At 39.5% G+C, this 20,046-nt stretch overlaps 1 protein-coding gene across 4 annotated transcripts in view; it reads left to right on the top strand.

Moving 5' to 3' along the window:
• The window catches only part of sox1b (SRY-box transcription factor 1b), a 98,376-nt gene that overhangs the window by 3,395 nt on the left and 74,935 nt on the right, over positions 1–20,046 (top strand). For 2 of the 4 annotated variants that reach the window (XM_051427714.1, XM_051427710.1), the window contains exon 1: positions 2,201–3,020. The exons of the other annotated variants lie outside the window; for them this stretch is intronic. The gene's annotated coding sequence lies outside the window, so the exon portion shown is untranslated. Of the gene's footprint in view, positions 1–2,200; positions 3,021–20,046 lie in introns of those variants that run through there. 4 annotated transcript variants of the gene reach the window in all.

The following is a 20,046-nucleotide window of genomic DNA, read 5'->3' as shown; positions in this document are numbered from 1 at the left end:
CTGCTTTCAATGTTGTATCCAGTTCCCCCTCAATACATCCATGATCTGGATACATTATCTGGATAATGAAAAGGATCAGTTGAGTTCTCGGGTTGATTCTTTATGGTTCGTGGTGCGGTCAGTGTGATTCTGCGTGGGCTGTGGTCAAAAGGAAAAGAAATGTGGACAGTGTTGTAAACAAACTAGTGGGCCACCCACAGCATTTAATAATGTGAATTATACAGCTTCATATCAAACGCTGTCATTCACTTCTATCAGTGTATTTGCACTGCAGCCAGCCAGTGTTCCTCGTTCTCTGCTTCTTTGCATCAACATGTGCTTTTTCTTATTTTGATACTGAGATTCAGGTGTAACTATTGTATCACTAAAACCTGATAGTATACTGAATTGAGTGATGGTGTGTTTTATTGCTTAGTAATTCAGCTTTTCATTTGTAACAGTGAAATTGTCTTATTTCTTCTTTTCATAAATCCAGAGTGTGTGATAAAAAGTGAGTGTGTGTGTGTGTGTGTTTGTGCCACTGTTCGTCCACAGGTGAATGTGTAGTGTGTGTGTGTGTGTGTGTGTGTGTGTGTGTGTGTGTGTGTGTGTGTGTGTTAGATTAGACTAGACAATTCTGAGTCAAAGGTCAATGTGACCTCAAAATAGGTTTTTAGCCATAGTTTTAAGAATGTTGACACAATGAGTAAACAATAACTAGCACAGTGCTTTCACTTGTCTTTCACTTCCTGCCTCATTCTGAATGTCACTATCGGAATCACATGGCTGCAGACAATGTGCCGGAGCACACCAGAGTGAGTGAGTGAGTGAGTGAGTGAGTGAGTGAGTTCATCCATCTAAAAAACAGTAGGAGTTAAGTTTCACTTCATAAAAGGAAATATGGCTTGTTTTGCAGTTTTTATAAAAATATCTATATAACATAGGTAATCTATAATTTGATCAAGAACATATGAAATTGAAAAAATATCATTTTTGTCTAAGTTAATAATTAGTATTAAATCCCATTTTATTAAAAAAAATTGTGAGAAAATCGTATTGTGAATATTATATTATATATATGATATATAAGATGAGATGAGTCTGGACAAACATGGATGTCAAGTGCAACTGGTTGATGGAGGCATACAACTGCAGGTCAGTAAGTCAGTTTTAACAATGAAACTTAATGACTGTATGACATCTATAGGGTGACTTACGTGAAGATCTGAACTGTGTAGTGAACCGATCATTATTTCTGCCAGCATCTCCACACCCACCTAGAGGTCTGCAAAATAGTGAATGGGACACACACACACACACACACACCAACCCCATTGTAGATGAAATGACAGCGAGTCACTGGGGTTGTATTGTTTTTGACCATGGACCAACAGGTGTCTCTGTTTTGTAAAAGGTACACACACACACACACACACACACACACACACACACACACACACACACACACACACAGAAACACAAACACACACACAGGAGCTGTACAGTACCCCTCTGTCTCTTCACTGTATTCAATAGGTAGTGATAATTTAGATTTGACTTGTATTGTTGCATTGTGTCTCCCTTTTCTTTCTCTCTCTCTTTCCCTTCAAAGCCTTGCCATTAATTTCCAGCCTCTGCAATTTTCCTCTCCAATAGCAGAAAGGAGAAAAAGAAAAGGGAAAGAAAGATGACAAAGACAACACAGGACTCCTCTCTTTCCCCGGCCCTGTTATTGTACAAAATAGCCAAGCAATAATTTTTTGTCATTGGTTTACTCCTAAAAGCCCATTTGACGTGGGTCCTGAAAAGAAAGCAATAAAGAAACCTTTTCAGTGGCGCTGAATGAGCGAGTGAAGGAGGAATGAATCCCTTTGGGACGTTGCGACCGGAGAGGCCTTTTTTATTGTCTTTGCTCTGGTAATCAAATGGAGCTGAAATGAAAATGGAGTTTTCTATGAAAATAGGGGCCTTTTGTTGCCTTTGGAAGGCTAGTAATTCATAAACAATAAGCCGGCTCCTTTTGTTTGGGTTATAATATATTCCTGCTGCTCTGAAAGAGGGCTCTCCACACACACACACACACACACACACACACACACACACACACACACACACACCGCACTCACTCACAAGCCAGGGTAAAAGCCAAAGCGAGGCAGCAGGGGAAGAGAGAATATAAAAGGAGGCAGAGAGGCAGTCTTTCCATTCATCCTCCTGGCTGAGAGACAGCAGGATGCTCGAGTCCTCAACTCTCCATCCTTCACCTCTCTATCTCTGTTCGCTCCACCAACCTCTTCCTCTCTTCTTCTGACACCTCTGTTTTTTTATTTTTTAGCAAAAGTCAAACTTTAATGGGGTTGTCTTGGCCAGCCAACAGGTGTGCGTGGATCACTTTTCTCAACAAAGTGTCTCTCACTGCAGCACTCTTTCATTCCAAGGAAAGGATTTCTCGTCCATTCGGAAGATTATGGATTATGTGAAATGATCAAAGCATCTCTGATTTACCATTTTTACTCACGCCATATTGGAGGATGACAAGAATAAGAAGACACAGAGGAAGACAGGCGATGCAGGTCGTGAGGTGACAGAACAGCTGCAACATCAGCAGCATGATAGGATGACACCAAGTCCCACTGAGCAAAAACAGGCCTCTTCCCTATGAAGATCATGGACAATCATGGACATTGTTTGACCCTTTAACCTAGAGAGAGAGAAAAACAACATGCCTTTGCACGTAATAGAATGACAGACATTACTGGACTTTATGGCCGTCTGTGTCATCCAATGGAGAATTTTAACTTCATTTAACCTGAATGAGGTTGTTATGATAATGGCAGGAGCTCCACACATCTTCCACTGCTGTGTGGAACTCAATCTTTCTCAGGCTCAATTCAGTAAAGAAACTAAAGAAGGAAGACGCTGAAATACTAGTCATACTTTGTACCCTCTGGACTGAACTTCATGAAGTTTGTGGATGAGATATGTGCACATTTGAAATGGAAATAGAGTCATAAATATGGATTTGGATTGAGCCAACATGAGTAAGTGCTGCATCTTGCACATTTCATACTATTGTATACTTTCAGTCTTTAGTCACAACACCATGCAGTGAATGCACTGCAGTGAACAGTGATTTCTGATCAGGGTTCAAGTTCAATGTTTTTTTCACTTGCCTGATCAGGCAACTGGGTCAGAAATGTACTTGTCCAAAGTGAATTTTTACTTACAAATTGTGGTGTTTATTAGCAGCATTATCAGATAACAACAAAGACAAAAGTTTTTCACAAAACTTGATGTGCCTTTGAAAAACTACCCTGCCTTGCTCTCAAACTTGTCGCAAACTGTACAATACATAGTACGAGTTTGGCGCACATCCTCTAATGCTACCCAACTAAACTATTTTCACAATAACTGAAATGCTTGCTTACCCAATCAGGCAAGTGAGCCAACATGGCTTTCACTTGCCCCGGGAAATCGGGCAATCCTTATTATGTAAGCCCTGCTGATCTTTTTATTTCAACCATATTTCTGGACTAGAACCCAGAAATGTTTTTAATCAAATTCTATCTGACTTGTGATAAAAGCCAATGTCAGTTCATGCTGCAATGGTATGGTCTTTTATTGGTGTGGACTAATATACAGCTGATGTTCAAGTTCACACCACTGTTAGAAAAAGATTTAAAGAAAGAGGTGGCTAAGAAATAGCCAGAGAAGAGTTTCACATTCCTTGAAATCAGACCAGGAAGTTAGTTAGTTAATATTTCCTGGGTTCAGCTTGGGAAGATACCCAGCATTTATACTCTCCTAGAAATTATGTTATGTTACTCAGGATGTCACAATAACACAAATGTAGTAGTCGTTAATACCAGTGAAATTATTCTCTATCAATTCGGTACCACGGTAAAAATGTCCCAGTCACGTTTTCTTGCCACCTGATCTCTGTTTAATAGCCTATTGAGTATCGGCTGATACAGAGTCCTAAACCAATACTTGGTTCTCGTGACACCCCTATATGTTACAAGAAGTATTTTAGGAAAACAAATTAATATTGAATATGAATATTTTGTGACTTTGTTGATACTTTTGTTGATTCTTATTTAAAAAAAACAGAATTTCAAGCAAGCAGAGCTATATGCAGCTGTTTGTGTCCTCATTCAGCCACACTTCTGTAATGTGACGTATGGTGCTATGTGGGCGTGTGTGTGAAAGAGTGTGTATGAGGCAGTTGGACCCTTATTAATACAGAAGTAATAGCAGAGTCAGTTCCTCTGCTGTCTCCACCCCTCTCATAACCTGACTTCTAAGCAAAAATACAAAGCTACATATTTCCATCATAGTTAGAGACTATATGCTTTCTTCATGAAAATATAAGCTACTGCAGCATTGTAGCTACAGAGAAACATATAGAAAGAAAAATAAACCAGATGACCCCTGGAAAGGGGTATATATAATAAACAAGGAATAAAAAGCAATGGAGTGATACCTTGAAATATAGTCTCTCTCCTGCAATATTACATTATTACCCACCTTTACTCTATTCACCAAGCTTGGTGAATGGGAAAGACATAAATTACTATTGAATGGTAATATTTACTAAACAAAAATGTCTTATATTTCTGCATTAAAATGTCTATACACTTAATCTATGTTATATATTTTGTTGAATTTTTTACTTATATTATCCCAAACATTTCCAAAAATGTACAAACCCAGGGAAATCTGTAATTTTACTCAGGTAATGGTGAGTTTCTTTGGTTGGATAATGCACCATATCTCATTTGCGCTTGCGTCAGTGTTGTGGTTGTCTATCAGAAGCTGTCATGAAGTGACTTTTTATTAGTTTTATATCTGCACTGTATTGATGAGTAAAAATGTATGTATTGGACAATTTCAATTTATAAAGGATAGAAATACAACATTAAACAAACTTTATAGTCAGTGTTGATCCATTCTTTAGTGATCTTGAGTCATCCATAGTAACTTTTAGTCTCTATAAACAGATGAATGCAGAATCTGTAGGCATAGACCAAAATGTTGCCATTGGAAGTGTTTTGGTTTCTCTTTGTAGTAGTACTGAGTATTGATCACGTTTGAGCGGGCTTTGGTTGCAGGTTTATGGAGCTAAACGTGTCTTTCTCATTATTTTCGCAAATCAAGTTTCTAATTGGACTGCAGAGGAAGTCTTGGCCTGGCTGGCTAACAATGAACTAGTTAATGTCACACGCACAATTGAGCAGCTCACTCACTGTTCTACATTAGAGTGAACAAACCATCCAGATGTTTTTGTATGAGTCAAAGTTAAAGGAATCAAATCAACCCAGTTCTAATTGATTAGCCCAACAGCATCCAAAAGTACTGACACAGATTAAAGCGACTGAAGGTACTGAACATCCTTTTGTGGTTTGCTAGTTGTCCATCATCACACACCCTTTATAATGTGATCCTTTATCTTGTTTACCTTACCCCTTGAAGAATTAGCGGCATTTCATAATAAAAGCCATAAAGCCAAAACTTACAAATTTAACCAACTGCTCTCCAATTTCTAACAGCTAATTAAAAAATAGTGAAGGAGGTGTGAATTGTTATTCTCAAATCATTTTCAGTAGTTGTGCCTGACAAGAATTTGATGATCAGAGGCTTAGTGACTTGGATGTTGTGCTGTTGCATTGTTAGAATAAATAAATAGATGTGTTGATACCGACAGTCTGGCATCTTGCTACACTTGAGTTACATTTATGTTTTCTGCATCATGATGGAAGTGTCAGCTAGGAAGTGAACGGGGTCACTATTTTGAATAGCTTTAGTTTGATGTTTGTTACAAAATAACTGTTTATTCGGACATGTTTGAAGACATGCCCAACTAGGATGCACTTAATGGCAGGTTCAGCTGGTGGTGGAAATGCTGGAGAGGTTGTCATCGGGTTACAATAGGTAGACCGTTCAACAAAGGGCCACTTATTGTAATTGCTACAACCCTTATCCATTTCTTATTCTAGCCCCATTTAAGAACATAATAACGTGGTTTTCCAATTGGCTAAAGAGCTGTACATGTGTTAAACACTGACATTCACTATGTGGAAAAAGAGCAGTTTATTATAATTTTAAAAGAGAGAAGAGACTAGAGAGAGACATTTTTCATTTGTCTTCAATCTCATTTGGTAAAAAGAATTGTAAGAAAATCATATCATGGACCCAGAATTGAAACCGTGAGTGTATCGTTACACCACTGCTTGATGGTCATGGCCTCATGGTTTCTTGAGCTACAGCATCATCAGTCAGTGCAGTCCTCTGTTTTATGATCCTGCTTTTAGACTTCTTTTAATAATGTATATTTTGTCTCCATCAGGACCTACCTACCTGATGTCAGTGTAATGTTTCAGAGCTACCACCTGTCAATCAAACAGTGTCTTTGTATTCGGATACTCTACTGCTGAACTTTTTGAGTTCCTGCTGGTAGAATTTTCTGTTTAGCCACGTAAGCTGCCACTGCTCATACTGACAACCTGGTGGTTCTTCTTTACACCAGAATGCCTTCCTGTGTGCCAATGGACTTTGCTGTATCCTTCTAGAACATACATTTTCAGATTTCCGTTAGTTTAAACCCCCATTGCGATGCATAATGCTAGTCTGAAACAATTCACATTCATTTCCAATAATTTGCCGTGACATTGTTGAAGTGAGTGCTGTTGCTTTAATACATAAGGAATTTCCCCAGGATAATACATGATCAGTTCTTGATGCGTGGTAGTTTTGCTACAATCAACTTTTGCATCAAACAGCATAAGTATGGTTGCAGTGAGTGGCAGAGAGTTTTCACCTGTTATAGAAGTATATAGTTAGTATATAGTGTATATATATATAGTTAGAGCTGGCGACCCATGTACCGAGGCTGAGTCCTTGCTGCAGCGCCCCAGGGTTCGAATCCGACCTGCATCCCTTTGCTGCGTGTCATCCCCACTCTCTGCCCCTCTTTCCTGTCTGTCTTCAGCTCTCACTATAATAAAGGCAATAAAAACCCCCAAAATATACTTTAAAAAAAACCCCAAAAAACCCACCTGCCTACTGGCAGTAATTTCACGTCACAATTATCTTGATCAAAATAATTGTGATCAAATCTTAAATTGTCTATTAATTACAAAAAAATGTCTTCAGACACGTCTGCAGGCAGCCTTGTCCGTGTGCCTGCTGTGGAACGATATTAGCCCCTTTTTGGGAAGGTGGTGAAAAAGTTGGTTTTGAGCCCTGTGCTATAACTCGGTAATGCGTTGCAGTAAATATGGTCAGAATTTCCTGTAGAGTAGAAAAGAATAATACATGACTTTTCTTTGTTTTAATATCAGAATTTAACTATATTATCGGCAGCCCTGCTCTCTAAATATCAGCATCCGCCATTAAAAAACCCATATCGGGTGACGACTAGTTGTGGCTGTCTAGTTAAAGCTCTTAAATCTGTGTGAAAGCAACATTTATTTATTTTACTTAGGGAGGCTTGTTGTGACTTCAGATGCACTTTGCTGATGCATATGGACTTCTCAGATCATATTAAGTCATATACTATACATACCATCTTCAGTGATTATGTAACAGTCCAGTTTCACCATGAAGAGGTTGAGTATACATCTCATCAAACCAAACACAGCTTGACATAATTCATTTCAATATATTAAAATACAATAAATTAATTACACATTTATTTATGGATACGGTAGATACTATCCTAGATGAAAACAAATTCATAGAACAGATTATCTTAATTCATCTTCCTGGATTGACATGTTAATGTCGGAAACAGTGCTGATAAAGAAGAAAAAATGCTGTCAGTCCTCTTAAGACCACTAGATGGCAGCACAGTCCAACAAACAGCAACCCAGTGACAGTGGCGCCACCATGGAAGTCACATTTGATTTCTCATTCAGTCTTCACCTCTCTTACATAGGAATTCAAATCTGGGCCCTAACAAGTTATTCCACGGAAAGAAATATTGTTTTTTTTTCAATTCATCTGATGCATATACATTCAATACACTCATTTTAGTTATCATGCTTCAGTAGCTTGTGGCCATTAGAATGTTTTTTTCCCCACACTTGAGTGAGGATATAGTGCCGAATTTAGTCACCTTTTACAGTTCACATACAAATGGGAAATCTCATCAACCTGGATGATCAGCCAGTGCAGGAACTGCGGTTAAGTATGGAGTTAGTGATACTGCAGCTTCAGTAGCCTTGCTTTTAGAAATGCTGAAGTCAAGAATCCTCCCAAAAGACAATCATGCCACACAATGTGTAATTTGGAAATATAATCCCATCCTGAGGTTGCTAAAACTCACAATACAATAGCGAGGACATGACCCCAATGTTCCCCTCCCAGTTGTTCGTCACAGCTATTAAAACAGGCAGATTTTTAGTGGGTTGTTGTGAAAATGTTAAGTCAGGCCTGTTTCTGAGAAGTTATTTTTTCTTCAGGAGTCAATCAGTAGTGCGAGTTAAATAAATGATTATTTCTCATACTATTGCCAGATAAACACAAGACAAGGCCTGGGCAATAAAACAAATAGCAATATGTATCAACAATAGACACTTCATCAATAGCAATAAGAGAATTGTTCAGAATATTCATAGTTTCACTTAAATGCAATAAATGCAAACCACCATGAAAGCACATAATGAATACGCTCGGGCTCATTAACAGCCTATCATATCCATCTATAATGGATCGTGCTGAGTCAGTCACCATATTCGCTTCCACCCTTTGGAGTACGCGGCATGTCGTCAATCACAACCTACATCTGTTACATCTCAGGAAACAGTCTACAGGCGGCTCACGATGCAGAGGCACACAGCAACAGATAATAATAGATTGTGCTGTGATAGAAAGCCCTCCTGCCTAAACTTTTCTTCGACTTTCCTTGAGAAAGTCACGTAAATTACATAAAGGTAGGACCTCGTCCAGTAAAACACTTTGAAGTCCTCTTTTCTTTAGTGAAGCCATGAAGAATGTAGAAACTGTCCACTAGAGGGAGCTTGATATCCACCCTAAAACTGCTCATTAAACCTCAGAGAGGCCACTGAGGCCTTGACAGCTATAGTGCCCTGTGTGTATAAACTCTTGTGTGTGTGTGTGTGTGTGTGTGTGTGTGTGTGTGTGTGTGTGTGTGTGTGTGTGTGTGTGTGTGTGTGTGTGTGTGTGTGTGTGTGTGTGTGTGTGTGTGTGTGTGTGTGTGTGTGTGTGTGTGTAACACCTGCAAACAGCTGGTTTCCAGACACTAACTGACCATGTGCAGAAAGATCAAAGCCTACTGATTTGTCTCATGTTCACAGGTTGTTGAGCATCTAACAAGGACTATACTGTGGGAAACAGCTGGCGGACATAATGTCACATCAGGACAGTGTGCGCGATATAGATAGATAGATTTTTGTACACTATTACTGTACTCAACAGAATTGACTTTAGTTTAATATTGAATTTGCGGGGAAAAGTTCACATTTGAAGTGTGTTTGTTTAAATGTTTTTTTTATAATTTTATTTCCTGATTCAATTTGTGTAGAAAATGAAAAGGGGGGGGGACATTTGCAGAAATATGCAGGAAATTAAACACTGACACCAAATTCACAATGTGGTCTGATTAATATTATAATTTTGGCTCATTTTGTGATCAAAATATGATAACCTGAAATTCAACATGTCCACAAACCTTTTTTGATCATATAATGGGGCCTAAAACACAATAAATACCTGCTCTTATTGGCTCAAAGTGCATCAACCCAGAGCAGAAGATCTGAATCCGCAGGGTAAAAGACCACTGAGCCTGACCACGCTGTGAGAATAATATGTTTTCTTTTTAATTGTCTTTGTTCAGTTCTACAGTGTGCAGTAACTAAGCTGTTGTAAAATCTGAATCATGCATATTGATGGATTCTGGTTGCATGCTTTAAATGCAGACTAATAGCCTTCACAACAGTATATATGGGTTTTTTTTCCAGAGGCGAAGAGATTAAAATATGAATAGGTAGGAACTATCACTTATTCTCTCGATGTGAGCATTTTGCCATTTGTCCAGCTGTTATTTAGACTAACTGTACCATAATGGCCAAACAAGCTTGAGTGGAATAAAGACTGCCATTATGTAAGCCCAGAGTCTCGACCTGTTGATGCGCCATTAGCTTCACTTCTCAAATGTGACTAGATTGTTAGACTGTGCTTTTCACACTTTGCAGAGATTAAGGTTAACTGGGTGTAAAGGCAGGAGGAGAAAAATAAGGCGGTATTTTGCGCTGTCGCCCAAGATGCTGCAGGAAATGTCTGTGGCTTATTTTTTGTGGAAGTAAAATTTACAGTACTTTTGAATTGGTAACTTTTTGCCATTTATTGTCTGTTTTAAAAATAGCACAATATCTGCACAACGGAAATGGTTTCTTGTACCATATAGAAACAATGCAACCATCATGCTACACATTTTTATTTTATTTTCATGTGTTACTCTTCAGTTGTTGCAGATCAGAAAAAAACCAGATGAAAACCATAAGCTAATTTAAAGTGTTCATTGAAATCAATTGACAGATGTTTTGGTAAAATAATGCAAAATGGTGAGACTTTAACCCCTCCATTTAGAAATTATAAGCCGTAAAATGACTTAATAAATTGTTAATAACACACTAATTTGTAGTTGCAAACAAATATAAAGACATTTTTAAGTGTTTTATGTACTTCTCTTTACATACACACGTTGTGTTCTAAACCATTTAGTAACTTCTTCACTCAAGGTGCTCTTATTGTATTTCTTACATTTCTTGGCCTTCAGTGGATGAACTCAATTGTTAGCTCAGCTCAGTTGCCATGACAGTAAAGCTTTATTTCTAAATAAATAAATATTTTACAAGATTTTTGAATTATTGTCCATCATTCATTATCTGTTAATACAGCAGTTACAGAAGCTACACAGGTTGTTGCTGACATGAAGGAGCACTTTATAATGTCCTTATCTCTGCTGCTGTAGTGTGTTTGTTGTTAATAAACAATCAATACATTGTTAATGTACTGCTTATAAATGTTAAATAGGGAGTTAGGTTTAATATTACCATCAAAATTTAAGTTTTTATTTTGAAAACCCACAATTCAAACAGATCATATCAAGTGAACTATTGCCCCACCCCTATTCAGAACATAGCCGGATGTTGAACAAAATGGTTTGGTCGATCAGTTCATGATCAAATTGATGTCCCCACCTGTAGAATATAATCATTTTATGCATCTTTAATTAGTTTGTATATTTGCAGAGAAAAGATTTTTTAGTATCCCTCAAAAAACCAGTTTGTTTACAAATATTTAGATATTTAAACACAGGTTAAAAACCGCTCTCTAAGCCCAAGTTGATATTTTACTTAAAGAGGTAAGCACAACAGTAACAAAGCCAAAACAAACAGCTTTACTGTAGAATACAATAAAACAGCAAAATCTACCACCAACACGACTGCATTGAAATTGTTTTTTAAGAATAAAGCTGCAAACATAAGTGGTGCACAGCGTTCTGAACCATTTGCAGAAAAAGCAGGGACCAGTGGGATATGAGAGCCTTCCTGTGGACTGAATTGCCTCAAAGTGCCAGGCTGCTATCAAACCGCATTAATGTGATGGATATGCAGCATTCTGCATTCATTCTCCACGCAGTAAATGTGGGAGCTGACAAACAGATCCTGGTGAGAAGGCCTCCAGCACAGAGCAGTTGCTCTCTGCCTCTAAAGCATAGACAAATATAGTCCAGGTTCAAGTACATTTTATGTAAAACACTCACAAATAGACACACTTTTCCTTAACCCAATTTTTGCAATTTCTTAAGAGTAAGCAGCTCAGTCCTCTTCTATTTCTGGTATTCTGTGTGAGGACGACAGTCAGCGTGTCCAGGCTTGTGTTCTTCGCTCTCAGGCAGTGAAAAGGTCACTTTATTGCTTTTTTTGTGTCTATGGTCAGTGCCTGGTCTGAGCTTGTAAGACGAAGGCTTGTTGGACAAATCCAGTCTTTGTTGGCGATCCTGTTTTTTTTGTAGCGCACAAGAAAAAAAATTAAATCTTGATGGACATATCAGGTGTGCATGAGCAGCCTTTCCTGTTGTGTGGTTGATCTTACAACTCACATAGAAGATAATATAATAATAATATTATTATAAATAATATTTAGCTGTTTTGCTGGAATATAATTGGGTTTTTTTTGGAGGGAGAGGGGCATTAACGGTCAACTTTAAGAAAACACATAACAAAATGCTGCCGCACAGTGACCTGAGACTAGGGAGGCTTGCATGAGACAAATTAAAGAAATGGTCAACATGGATGCAGCAGATTGCAAGATATCTAGATTTTTAGCATGGCAAGGTCTTAAAAGGTGTTTAGAACAGTGAATGAATTATTGGTTAAGTCAGTTTTAGGTGTAAACTGTGGGGGAAAAATAGACCATTCATAAAAAGTTAGATTTTTACTGTAAAACAGTGTTCTGTTGGGGTTGAACTGCTTAAATGACACATCACTGTTTCAGCTGCCTGGTTTATAAGAATGCAAATCTGTCTCTGTATATATTTGAATAGATCTCCCAACCATCCACATGTCAGTGCTCCTCCCATTACCCAGACCCCCTCACTATGAAGGAACTACGCTGCCATCATTACACTACAAGCGTTACACAAGATATTCAGTCAGACTAAATGGTCCAGCCAATTACATTGATTTTAGAGGAGCTATGTTGTTTGCATTAGCAGAGGAAAATGGACTGCCATTTTCCATGTTGTTGGGTGGAAATTGAGAATTGAGCTCTCTTCAGGGTCTATAATGGATCAGCCGGCTGATGTAACTCTACACGCTGTCTTTTTGACCACGTATCACATCATCCACTTACACCATTACAAGGTCTTTACAATATATTTCTAATTACATGAGCAAATATATTTTTAGTCCTGCCAGTGAATGCGCGGGGCTGTAAAGCAAGATGCTGGGTTGGTTGTGTCATTTGGATCAAATAATAGGGTAACTACTGTTCTAAATAAATGTTCTGTCACTGATGATTTACACTACTAGATACATGATAAGTAGATCTGAAACAATTAGTCAAATAACTGTCAACTATTGCATTTAAATTAGATTAAATTTAGATTTCGCCAACTATTTTGATAAAATCAGTCACAATTCTCTGATTTCAGCTGTAAATATATTTTTTTCTTTAAGTTGCAGCCCTAATGGTGATCTCTGCTTTACTTAACATTTTGCTGTGATTTTCACATTTCACTGACATTGAGAGAAATATTGTGCAAACTACTGTTAAAATTAGTTGATTGATCAATTATCAGTCCTAAGAAATACAGCAACAACCTGTTTAATAATGGATTCATTCAATGTCATTGAAGTCATTTATTAAGCTACATTTCCTAATATTCTCTATAGTTCCATCTTCCCAAATATGAGGATTTGTTCCTTTGCTGTTTATATTACTGTATATTGAATATCTTCTGGTTTCAGACTGACAAAACAATCATTTGGAAGATGTCACCGTGGGTTCTTGGAATTGACTACAGCATTTTTGAAAATAATTTTGTAGCAGCCCTTGTGCAAAAAAGGCCCACCTCTTTCAGAAAAAGGTTGCTTATAGGTCTAGCACTAGTTAGCTTTTCATTACATTAAAATAATAGACAACAAATGTCATTGTACAGCCACCCACCACTTACACGGTTAGATCTCTCTCTGAGGCAACCTCCCACCTGAAACACACTCTCACAGACAGACACAGTCACACTCACACCTAAAGCAGAGTACCACTAAGTAAGAAATCAAATGTCATTGTTGGGGCCAAGTCGATTTCAATCTCTATTTTCAGCTTTTTCCAAAATCTATAAACGCAGCTCTCAACACAGGACTGAGAGCCGGGCGAGCAGAGGGTTAAAGGGGGTCCGGGGCTCTGCGGGGCTTGGGTTAACTGCCTTGTCAAAGTGGCTTTTGTCCTTTGAACAGTGATGGGGTGATGGTGCCTGGCAGACGGCACAGCCTGAAGTGATCTGGGAGGTTGCTGGTTTGAATCTAAACAGTGAATGAGTACGGCTGCTGAAGAGCCTCCGATACAGCTGCCACAGCGTGTTTTATATCAACCTTTATAGAGGAACAAAGTTCTTTTTCATTGCTTTAAATGGAGCACAGGGAGGTTTTATAGGCCTTGTCACTCAGTAAAGACAAATATCTGGTTGTATACGTTGCTGATGTATGATCAAAATGCATTCTGGCCTTATAGCTGGCAATAACCACAACAGAAATGCCTCTCCAGCCACGTATCATAGCTGTCTCACAACAAGCCTCGCCTCAAAATAATTTCTTAATCCATTAATTGGCGTGGAGCAGCATTCGGGGCAGGGCTTTTTGTTCAATATGTTTTTCAGAGATGCATACTAATCATATAAAGTGATCCTTTGTACTCAGGTTGACAGCAGCGACGAGGGCTTTTAGACGCACGCACACACACACACACGCCGAGGCATGTGTCTGGGAGCGCCGACGGCAGAACGAGTGTATTATTTTCCCTGAAGAGTGTTATTTTCCTGTCAAGGCTTGATGGCAACGTGCCAACAGATGTGACAGGGAGCGATCATCCCTCCTTCATACAGTAGAGAAAGAGAGAGAGAGAGAGAGGGGAAGCGAGGAGGGATGGATGAGGACGGAGAGAGTAGGACAGACACACAGACACACTAGCTGGGTTTCCAACCCAGGCATTTTTTATGCAAATGACGACGTATCTGCTTTGAAAAGCAGCATGGAAAAGGCTCATTCTAATGAAATGTTCTCACAAGTTTTTCGTTCAAGGCTGAAAGTTTGATTTGAGGAATTGTGATTGAAATCCATTTGTCATATAGATTCTGATGCTATCTGTCCACCCTGATCTCCAAACAATGATGGACTGCTGCTGTACCCACATAGGCTTCTGCTGCGTGTCCATTAGTTGGCACATTAAAATCCTGTTTACTGAATTATTTAGATTAAAGTATAAAATGTGGCCAACATTAAACAATAACATTTATTTTTATGCATCCACTTTTATCCGTCTGGACGATTATCAGATCTGATATCCAGCAGTTTTCCGATGATCAGAATCCTTATTTTAAAATGTGCTACCTGGAGCCTCCTCTCTCTGTGTGTAGTCACTATTCTGTAGTCGGGCTCAGTGTCCCGTCCACAGCACTCATCTGACTGGTCACACATCACGATTAATAACCTATTCACACAGACAGGGAAATGGAAATACTCAAGTAAACCACAAGTGCTCTAAGTATAATACTTTAATTAAATGTAGATGCTTTTCATGTGATCTAACTGAAGCAGAGGAAGGTGTGACTGTGAGCCGGACTCCTGCCTGGAATATTTGGTCACTGAATATGAAAGGTTTTGTAGGTATTTCCTACAGTCCCTCTTTTTGTTACTTATTTGCTGATATGTTAGTTAGTTAGTGTAGGTTTTCTTTTATTCTGCCTATTCAAGTCTTTTGAGTGTTGAATATTTCTGTATCTGCCTGCCTTCTGTCTGCACTTGGGTCTCATCTGCCAGTCCTATCAGGTTTTTATTTTTTATATTCAAAAGCCTCTTGGAACATTCTATTTTTGCTCATTTCCTCCTGTCAGAACTGTGTTTGGCCGTTAATAGAGCGAGAGTGTTTCAGGTGACTCAGCTTTATCAGCTCAAGTTGGAGTTATGGTTCTGCATGAAAAGGGGTTATATGTTTAAGTCCTGTAGCTTAAAAATGGAACCACAGAGACCTCGAGGACTGCGATCGGTCAGTTCCTGATGCTGGTGGAGATTACTGATAGTAATTCAGTAAGGGCAGGGCAAAGTAGAAGTTAGTCCAGTTAACATGTTGTGTCAAGTACATATCCATTTTAGGATTAGGGATATCATTTACGAGACACAAAGGAAACTTAAAACATGTTTACAAAGTTCATCCTTTTATATGTTCGTGCACATGAATATTGTTTTTTAAATGACTCTCTTCCTTTGCTTTAAGAAGTGGACTTGAACCGTTTTACTCCTGCAGACTAAATTTGGATTTCCACTCCAGATCCCGCCTCAGTAATCTGATCTCCTGAGCCAGCTCTTTCTGAGAGGCAAACAGTGCGTCGCAGATCAGCACTGCTGCTATTCAGAGCCACCTGATAAATAACAGCCTCTGTAGATCAGATTATAGAGTGTGTGTTAATGGCACTGTTCTCTTTTGTCATCTGGTAAAGTCTGTGAGTAAACTGATTCTCTGCGTTATCTCCCTCTCTGTCTGTGTTCCTCAGTATCTCTCTCTCTGCTCCTTTACCCTCTTCATTTACTTCTTCTCTGACTAAAAAAACAAAGAAAAAGCAAAACAAAGCAGAAGGAAACAAAAGGAAAGAAAGAGGAACATGTCATTACTGGTTTTGTTTCTACAGCGGCACAATACCCTGACCACCCTCATCAAATGATAGAGAGAGATTGCGGGCATGCAGGCAAGTAAGAGAGAGAGATAGAGCCCCCATGTGACGAAAGGCAGTTTAATTTAGATAATTATCTCGCAAATTAACCACAAACTCCTTCCCTGTTAATTACCTGTCTTGGGGAGCGGTGCAGGAAAACAAAAAGGAAAGCCAGGGAGGTCTTTGTTCAGATCTTCTTGGGGGGGAGGCGGGGGGCATAAATTGGTTACGCCACTGCTGAAAGGCCAGATAACCCTTTGAGGGAACAACCACTAAAGCATTTGATAGGCTAATGGGGAATACTGTTAGCATCCGCGTTTGTAATTGGACGTCATAAATCTGGAGCGGGTGATGGGGGAACAAAAGAGGGGTTTTGTGAGGGTGTCGAGGCCATGGCGCGACTTGTAAATCCTTCCCCCTGCTGAATGGCGCTATCTGATGGTCCACATACTGTATGGCTCCAACAGGAGAGGCACGGCAATTGGATCCCCCACATCGATCCTTAGTGAGTGTGTGGAGTATTTATATGTGCTCAGATACACAACTGTGTGTGTGTGTGTGTGTGTGTGTGGAGTGTATCTGCCGCAGCAGTGCTAATAAAAAGACCTTTTCTTATCTTGGTGTCTGCTGAAGGTGATTCTGTCAGCAGCTATTAACCTTGCCTTTATAATGACAGCTCGCCTGATTAGTTTCAACACTTAAAGCCCTGACATTTTCAATTTCACTCTGTTATTTTTCTTCTTCAGGTATTTTGCCACAGTAAGAAATACATTTTGTACACCTTTATCTCCTTTAATAATGACTTATTAATGTTGTTAGCGCACCTCATTAAAAACCAACATTAAAGCTTTGTTGTTTTTTACCGTTTTTATGGTCAAGTGAGGAGAATCAAAGTACGTCTCCATATGTAAACTTTAATAAGTAATGCTGAACTTATTTTCAATGTGCTTAGAAGAATGAAAAGGTAATATACATGTTTCATTAAATTTGAAAGTGACTTTTTAAAGAAAAAACCCAAAGAAGAGCACAGTGGGTGGTCAAACCACTTCACAAATCTAGGAAACAGATTATATTTTAGCTCGTGTGAAGAATTTGACAAGGTTAGTAGTTCAACAAAAAAGTCCTCAGCTTAATTTCCCTTTATGTCTTCTGTTAAGTGCTAATAAAAATAACTGTCTTTATCTTTGGTCAGTGTCAGGAAGGTTCTTATCTCCTGATTTCAGTGATTTTAGAGCTTTAGCATGATTAAGCCACACACCAGTAACGGGGATGCCTGAAACCTCTTATCTCCGTTAGCTGGAAGGACACATTTAATGTCATCCTTTTATTACACCTGTGTAAGGTTTCCTGATTTCTGATGCCTCTGACGGCACTGGTTAAGACAGCAGTTCTCATCTTTTTCTAATGTGCCCCCCTTTGGAAACCAGAGTCCATGCCCCACCCCCCACAATTTTTGTCAACCATTTACAGTGATAGAGGAAGCAATTAATAAAGACACAATATAAGTTCTTAATATAAGTTTCCCTTGGTCATCCACGTCCCCCCCTGCAGAGGCAGTTTGAGAACCACTTTCGTGAGGGAATGGGAATTGAACACTTTTTACCTCTATAACAAAGTCACCTCCCCGTGGACATAATTCATACTGCTTCTAGAGGGATTAATCACTTGAATGTAAAGATAATGTCGTTTTTGGCATTGTGTTCACGTTTCAGTTAGAGTTAGGGTTGGGCCAACTGGCCACCATTAGCCCAACAACCCACCATTGCCGATATATGTTATACTATATATAGCACTAACTGAGTAAGATGTGAAAAATATTCTGGCTCTACACACTGTCGCTGCCTTTTGCTTCTCTTGCACTTGATGCCTCTCCTGTCCCCGCCTGTCCCCGCCGTGTCTTCTGCGTCCTGGTTGGAGCAGCTGTGTGGTCAGACTGGTTGAAATAAACCCTTAATCCACAGAGTTGGATGTGATGTTCTGCCTGTACAGCAGGTTTTTTGTCGACCGTTCTTTGGCTCAGAGTGTGTAACATTACTGTGCCTCTGAACGTCCCTCGCTGTGTTAGCGGCTCTCGTTATTCAGAGGCATTAAATTAGCTAAATAAAATAATAGACTACAGCAATCACTGATAGCTGATATATTTGTCCAGTTGCCATCAACAATGAGGTATTTCCTTGGGTTTATTACATAAATATTCCTCAGTCTCCCCATTTACCATGTACAAGCTGTTTTCCCCAGAGCTTTCCACAGTTGTATGTGGTCTTGAAGTCAATCGTAGGCCAGCACAGACAGGGGATCCTAGAGGTGCTATAGTTAGGATCCAAACTGCTACTGAGGCTAAGATTGTGGCTCATATGGTTGTCAGTAAGATTGAAGTTGGAGTATTCCACATACTGTGTGAGTGTGAGGCTCCAGAATCACTAAATAGCATCATGTCAGCAATAGAGAGGAGAAAAATCTGGCCTTTATTTAAGGGAGGATAACCTTCACTAGAAAATATCTTACATACATGTCAATCTTAAAAACTAGCTAAATAAGGAAGCAGCAACCAGCCACTTTGGATTAAATTCATCTCTCTATCCTTATGGGGACATTTGATAGAAAACACATGCACATTAACACATAACACTGTCTGTGACGAGACTGTTGTTGCTAAGCTGTAGCCATGTTCTCCAAACCAGGTGTGAGGGACATGAGAGCACACACGCACGCGCACACACACACACACACACACACACACACACACTCTCTCCTCATACTTAACACACACACCGTGAGGGGAACATCGGAGCTGCACCAATATTTGTGTTTTTACGGCTGTCACGTATTTGTCCAAGTCCTTGTCGCTGCTCTCCACATCTACCGGCAGCAGGTGTGAACAACTCTTGTGCTGAGAGGGACGCACTCTACTGCCACCCTGTCAGAGAGAGAGCCATAGACACACACACGCACTCAAGCCGGGGTGGGGGGAGGACTGAGGGGGGAGGGAGAGGGAGAGATCAATAGTAGTGAGTGTGGAGTTTGGATAATTACAGTTGTTAGCAGGGAGAGGAGAGCAGCTATAGTGGCCTCTCCACTCAGAGTCTCTTATCACTCTCTGGCCTGTCATTACAGCTTTAAATGCTGCTGTAGCAAAGTGGCAACTGTCTGTGTGTCTGTGTGTGTGTGTGTGTGTGTGTGTGTGTGTGTGTGTGTGTGTGTGTGTGTGTGTGTGTGTGTGTGTGTGTGTGTCTTTTTTCCTCTCCTCCTCTTTTTACCTCCCCTCTTCTACTCTTCATATCTGCTCTCCTTATTTCTCCTCTTCTTGTTTCTGCTCTCCCTTCCTCTCGTGTCCTCCTCTCTCCTATCCTTGTTTCTCTGCTGTATATCTCCTCTCCTCTCTTTATTTCTCCTCTTCTTGTTTCTTTTCTTTCCTCTGCATACAGTATCTCCTCTCTACTTCTCTTTGCACCTCCATTCCCCTTCTGTCCTCTCCGTAGTCCGGTTTCACACATGCAGTTCAACTCTGAACTCACCTACACATTGCCCGGAAGAGCTGTATGTAGGGATGAGTATCTTTAGGATGTTCTACTCGTATTGATGCTACTAGATATCATTTGGTGCAAAAAATAAAG

Source organism: Dicentrarchus labrax, unplaced genomic scaffold (assembly GCF_905237075.1).
Source record: "Dicentrarchus labrax unplaced genomic scaffold, dlabrax2021, whole genome shotgun sequence".
Lineage (NCBI taxonomy): Eukaryota > Metazoa > Chordata > Actinopteri > Moronidae > Dicentrarchus > Dicentrarchus labrax.
Note: the sequence above shows the minus strand (reverse complement) of the source record. Positions and strands in the feature narration are given on the sequence as shown.